The sequence below is a fragment of the Sinohyriopsis cumingii genome, chromosome 5 (genome assembly GCF_028554795.1).
Source record: "Sinohyriopsis cumingii isolate HCF-2022 chromosome 5, ASM2855479v2, whole genome shotgun sequence".
Classification (NCBI taxonomy): Eukaryota; Metazoa; Mollusca; class Bivalvia; order Unionida; family Unionidae; genus Sinohyriopsis; species Sinohyriopsis cumingii.
Window position 1 is genome coordinate 41,086,548 of NC_142965.1, and position 6,411 is coordinate 41,092,958.

At 35.7% G+C, this 6,411-nt stretch overlaps 1 long non-coding RNA gene across 1 annotated transcript in view; it reads left to right on the top strand.

Moving 5' to 3' along the window:
• The window catches only part of LOC149799008 (uncharacterized), a 75,915-nt gene that overhangs the window by 25,884 nt on the left and 43,620 nt on the right, over positions 1-6,411 (top strand). The window lies entirely within an intron of this gene.

A 6,411-nucleotide genomic window follows, 5' to 3' on the forward strand; every position in this document is an offset into this window, starting at 1 on the left:
AGACAGCAACTCCTTTAACATCAACACCCATGCCCAAGAGGAGGAGGTCAAAAAGGAAGAGAGACGTTATCTCACCACAAGAAAGGACAACATCGAGAAAGAAACAAAATAAACAAGAAAGGAAAAATAAAGAAACAGAGACCCAGGAAGAAGAAACGGACCCAGAAAGCCATAGCGAGGGGGAAGGAAAAGGACTAACGGAATCGGAAACGGAAACGGAATATGACACAGAAATAGAGGATGACATAGGAAACAAACAGACAACAGAATCCATTCAAACATGCGATACAGAAACAGAAAGCACAATACAAACGACAGTCACCAGTACAGCAGAAAGTGTAAGCACTATAATTTCATCAGAGGTGGGTAGGAAAACCAGTGGCCCCCCCCCCCCGAAAACTCACAACTAAGTATATAAATTACAATCCAATATCAAATTGTAAAATTAATATAATCAAAAAGCAACACCCTGGTAAGAGACAGGAATGGAGGGAAAAAACTTGCAGCTCCTGTCTATTAATGTAAATGGTATCAATAGGGAAAATTTTTTTAAATTTCCGAAGGATCTAAATTATGATATAATACTTATACAAGAAACACATAATGGGTTTAAAACTGATATGAAAGTCACATTTGAAAGTCACTTGGACGGAATTTTATTAACTAGTAATTAAGAACATACAGATGTAAAGGAGGGGGGTGGCAACATTAATTAAAAATAAACGGGGATTAATATGGGATAGAGTAGAAGAAGATGGGTTTTTTAAAGGTAGGATGTTACATATTATAATAGAAGAAATACACATAATTAACATATATATGCCAGCAAATAGAGAACAAAAGAAAGTATTTTTAGAACATTTAACCGAATATATGGGGAAATATGCTACAGAGAATGTTATTATAGGGGGAGATTTTAACTGGGTGGGAGAAAATATAGATAGGGAGGGAAATCTGGCACCAAATGACGTTAGAATAAAACCAGAAATGGATTTTTTTATTAAAATGTATAAACTTACAGATGTATATAGAATACAAAATTTATTAAGGAAGCAGTTTACCTATGACTATAAAATAAATAAAGGGAGTCGTCTAGATAAATTCTATTGTAACAATTATAATGTAAATATGCATAAGGAAACAAACATAACCGATTTTAAAATATCTGATAATAAACTTATAAACATGACTATAAATATTAAAACCAGGATTAAATGGGGGAAGGGAAAGTGGATGTTGAGCAATTCGATTTTAAAAGATGTAAATTTTATACAAGATATCAAACAGGAGATAGAAAATTTTAAAAATAACGGGAATTTAGATATAATGATATAATGGGAAAAACTTAAAATTAAATTTAAAGAAATAGCCATAAAACACTGTACTCTAAAAAGTAAGAAACTAATAATGGAAAGGGAAGCAATTAGACTCCAACTTCAAAAACCGAATACTAATGAAACCAAATTAAGAAACAGATTGGAAGAGATACATAAAATAGAAAGTAGGGGAAGGGAAATAAGGGCAGGAAAATTCACGGGAATATATAAAAAGCAGAGGGGTTGTATAAAAGAGAGGAGAGAAGGATGGGGGGAGATAAAACTTTAGATAAAATAAAAATACACACAACAACAACAACAGAAAAAAAGGGAAATTATGGAATTGATTCAAGATTACTATGCTAAACTTTATAAATCGCAAAATATAGCAGGGAATAAAATAGATGAGTATCTAGAAAAAAATTCCCTGTGTTAAAATTAATAATGAGTTCAAAAAACTTTGCAATGAATTTATTACACAGGATGAAATTTTAGAAAGTATAATGAACATGAATAAGGGAAAATCACCGGGAGGAGATGGACTCTCTGCAGAATTCTTTATGAATTTTTGTGGAGAGTTGTTGCCCATTCTCGAATGGTTGTACAATAATATTCTTTTAAAAAATAATGAAATGTCAGAGACAGTGAAAGAAGGAATTATAATATTGATATATAAAGGTAAAGGAGATAAAGAGGACTTAAAAAACTGGAGGCCCATCTCCCTCCTTAATATAGATTATAAAATATTGAGCAGAATTTTAAGCAATAGGTTAAAAAAGGGAATAGGGGATATAATTAACATAAATCAAACTTGTGGACCAAAAAATAGTGAAATACAAAGCAATATTTTAAACATAAGCACAATAATAGATTATTTACAGAATAAGGGACAAAAAGCTGCCTAGGTACTTTTTGATCAGGAGAAAGCCTTTGATAGAATTGAACACAACTATATACAGAAAGTCCTAGAAAAACTTGGATTCGGAGAAACTTTCCGAAAATGGACCAAAATACTATACACTAATATAACATCCAGAATACAAAATAACGGAGCAATGACAGAGAAATTTGACATTAAAAGATCAGTGCGACAAGGGTGCCCACTATCTATGCTATTATACGTAATAGCAATCGAAATGCTAAGTATTAGCATAAAACTAAACAAAAAAATTAAAGGTATAAAAGTTCCAAATATTACAGACGAAGTGAAAATGCTACAACATGCAGATGATTGCACCAACTTTTTAGATGATCCGAAATCCTTTGAACACTTAATAAAGGAATACGAACAATTTGGACAAGCGTCGGGATCGAAAATAAATCAGGATAAAACATAGATATTAGAGATAGGCAACTGGCGTGGTAGCCACTCAACCATACCAGCCCATGTATTTAGAGATACCGTTAAAGCACTTGGGGTATGCTTTGGGAAAAACGAAGAGAAAGATAACTGTAAAAAAATGGAAAGCGAGATAAAACGGAATGTTGATATCTGGGCACTTACGCCGTTATGTCTAATGGAACGAGCCCAAGTGGCTAAAAAAAAAATGAACTAAACAAAGACAAGACAAACAAAAGAAAAACACCAAAACCGTTGTGTTTTGCAAAACTTTACATGGCTGTTTCTACAGGAATTATACCTTTAAATCCACTATATTTCAATAGGAAATAGGCTAGTTGATTTGCGCCTACACGTGTATTCATTTACACAATCAGAATAACAAATGTCCTGAAAGCGCAGCGCATTACATCAGCACATGTTCAACAATGAGTTACCGCGTTTAAAAGCTCGAAAGCAGATAACAACTAAGACAATCTGTACGTCAAAACGAGAAAGAATCAATTCGTGCCGGAACTCCATCATGCATATTCACCGTAACTGATGCCACTATTTCAGAGCAGAAGACGATGAACCAGGTGAAAATAGCACTGATGCATATTTTCATAACCTGAAATAACAACAGAACGAATAAAGCATTATGAATGACAGTATAACACAAGAGAAACAGACACTTAAAACCACAAAGAATACCTCGACGAATCTGGACGAAAAACGGAACTAAGCTGAAGCTGATAATATATAGGTGTGTAGCTCTGACTGTAAAGAAATAGACAAACCAAAACCAAAATTTAAATATATGACAATGTGTGACATCTGCATGTCTTGGTACATGATACTTTTGTGATACTTTTAAACGCGGTAACTCATTTAGCAGAACATACCTTGTATGATTCTGCCTCTGTATTAAATGTACAAAATATACATCCAGACTTTAAAACGGTTCAGGCTTTAATATATTAATTACAGGCTTATACAACGGTCATTGTAAACCAATAAAAATTTTGTCAAACAATATAGAGTCAAACATTGTAAAAGATAACCGACTATATATCCAGGATCACAAAACGCACGGGTGTGTATGACGAACCAACCTCAATGCAACTTGAAGAAATCAAATAGCAAGCATTAAATGCCAACTTGCAACAAATAAGAAAACAGCTGTATTACTAAACCAAACAAATATTTTTATTGAATCGATGAAAGCTAATACCAAATAACCGAAGTCGGCTAACGAAGCAGCCACCAGTCTGACAGACAGGGGTAAACCAAGAAATGACAAACCCATACTCACTAAAGAAAGTTATCAACATTCTCGGACAAAATCGACTTAGTCATACTCCTCCCCAACCAACAAAGACCATGACCTCAGGATAATCTCTTCTGAAAGGAATCAATACCGGAAGACTTTCACGAGACGCACATGTAAAATCATACACTGCTGTCACCATGGACAGTCTCAAAACAGAACTGAGCAAACATGACCTCCATAAATACAACACAGTTATAGTCCAAGTATGAGACTGAGATCAGAAATCAGTTTGACACCAAATACAAATAACTTATGAACCAGTTGCTTTTCCCCTTAGATAAAGTCATTTTATCTGGCCTTTTTCAAGACGGGACATAGACATGACGCAAAATAATGACATATTGATAAATATTGTCAGATTGTTCAACCTTGCATGCACAATCAAACCACGATATCTTTTTGCTAGCGTCATGCCAGCTACCATATACTTTCTTTCACTCTGACATGACTCACGTGGAAGACACAGGGACAGCAACTATTTTCACACACACACACACACACACACACACACACACACACACACACACACATATACAATGTTACTCCTATACCGAAATCAAAATCTACTATCCTTAGTAAACATTACCCAAACACGACATACCAACTTATTCTAAAGAAAGCAATACAAACTGGTAATGCGTAGGGAAAAAACTGCACAGGAAACTTGGGACCGCTCAGGTGGCCGAGTGATTAGAATGTCCGTCCCGGATGCGGGAGGTCGCGGGTTCAAACCCGGCCTAGTCATACCGAAGACTTATAAAACATGGTACTAACAGCTTCCTCGCTAGACGCTCAGCATTAACAAGATATTGTTAGGACTGGTCGGCTTGGTTTCAAGATAATGTGACTAGGTGGGGCATCATGATATGTGTCTGCGGCATAATGCCCCAGTGCTAGACATCACTATAAATTGCCACACTGCAGACATCGTAGCGATATGACTTACAAAAAATATTGTTATAGCTACGTTAAAAATCCAAATCACTTACACACATACACACAGAGAGAGAGAGAGAGAGAGAGAGAGAGAACACTTAACATGGTTATCTAGGCAGACTCGTCACAGTATGCAGCTCTAGAAAACGGATGCATCTTTAGGACAACAGTACGTACGGGAGAGAGGTGATCTACCTGCCTATAATTATTAACATTAGGTACATCGGTCTGGGTACAATGATGATAATATAGGTATCTCGATCAAAAAATAATTATCATTTTCTTGGTGATATTCGGTCTGAGTGTCTTACCGTTTAAATTACTAATTCTTATTGTAAATGCCATGGGGGTCGTCCATTAATTATGTCAACAAAATGGGGGGGGGGGAGGGTGTTTGAAGAAGTTTGACAATTGTTGACATGGGGGAGGGGGGAGTTCAAGATAAATTGACGTCAACAATGTTATATTTTACAATAAATTTGATAAATCAAAAAATAGGAAATTAGTCGGTGCGTTGGTATGGCACACACTCGCTCGCCCGTCAACAGCCCACCAGTTTAATCTTGCCAAGGAAGTCATAGTCTTGCATCATCATATTTTGTTTTTATTCAATGTAGATTGTAGAATGTAGACAGGCCTTAAAGCACCAGATGCATCTGAGAGCGACTTGCACAGATTTCCATCTCTTTTCTTCAATCAGTCTTTGAAAGTTGATAACATGCTACCTCGATCGGCAAAGGCATTGAAAATTCTTCCATATGATCTATATTGTCCTTCCATTCAGTTGTCTTTGCTTGAACGGATCTGCAAAATCTGTCACCTCTATGTTGCTTCACAAGTCATGTTGAAGAAGCATGTTCAACAGCACCGACAACGCGATCTTGGGCCTAGGCAATTACCACATGCTCCTCAACCGCAAAGAATTCGGCCAATACGAGTGGCTGCCAAAAGACAGAGAGAGCTGATGGCAATTATTGCTCATGGAGAGATGTTAAGCGCAGAATGGTTAGATGAAGATGATGTTGACTTGTCGGGTGTATTAGTTCCACAAGAAATTAATGAATCAGCCACTATGCCCATTATAACAATTGAGGAACATTTGGCTTCCCCATGGGAAGATGATAGAAGCTAGAATATAAACTCTCGATTTTTTCATGAATTCAAAGTGTTATAGTCAATTTGAAATCTGTTAAACAAGTAAAAAAATGTATTAAAATTTATTTGTAGACCTTTTAATTTCCATAGTTCTATTTTTAGCATAAAAGCCAGCCGTATAAAATATTGTTAGTTTGTGTGTGTGTGTGGGGGGGTAAAATTTTATTGGGGGGGGTCACTAAAAGTTTGACAGTTGTTGACAAGGGGGAGGGGGGTAAAAATTGCCTAAAAATTGTTGACATAATTAATGGACGTCCCCATGGTTATAATGTATCTTATCATATGCTCATATTTTTCTCCGTTAACTTTACATTGTGAGAACCGTTCAGTATTTTACTACTATATTCCAAGTG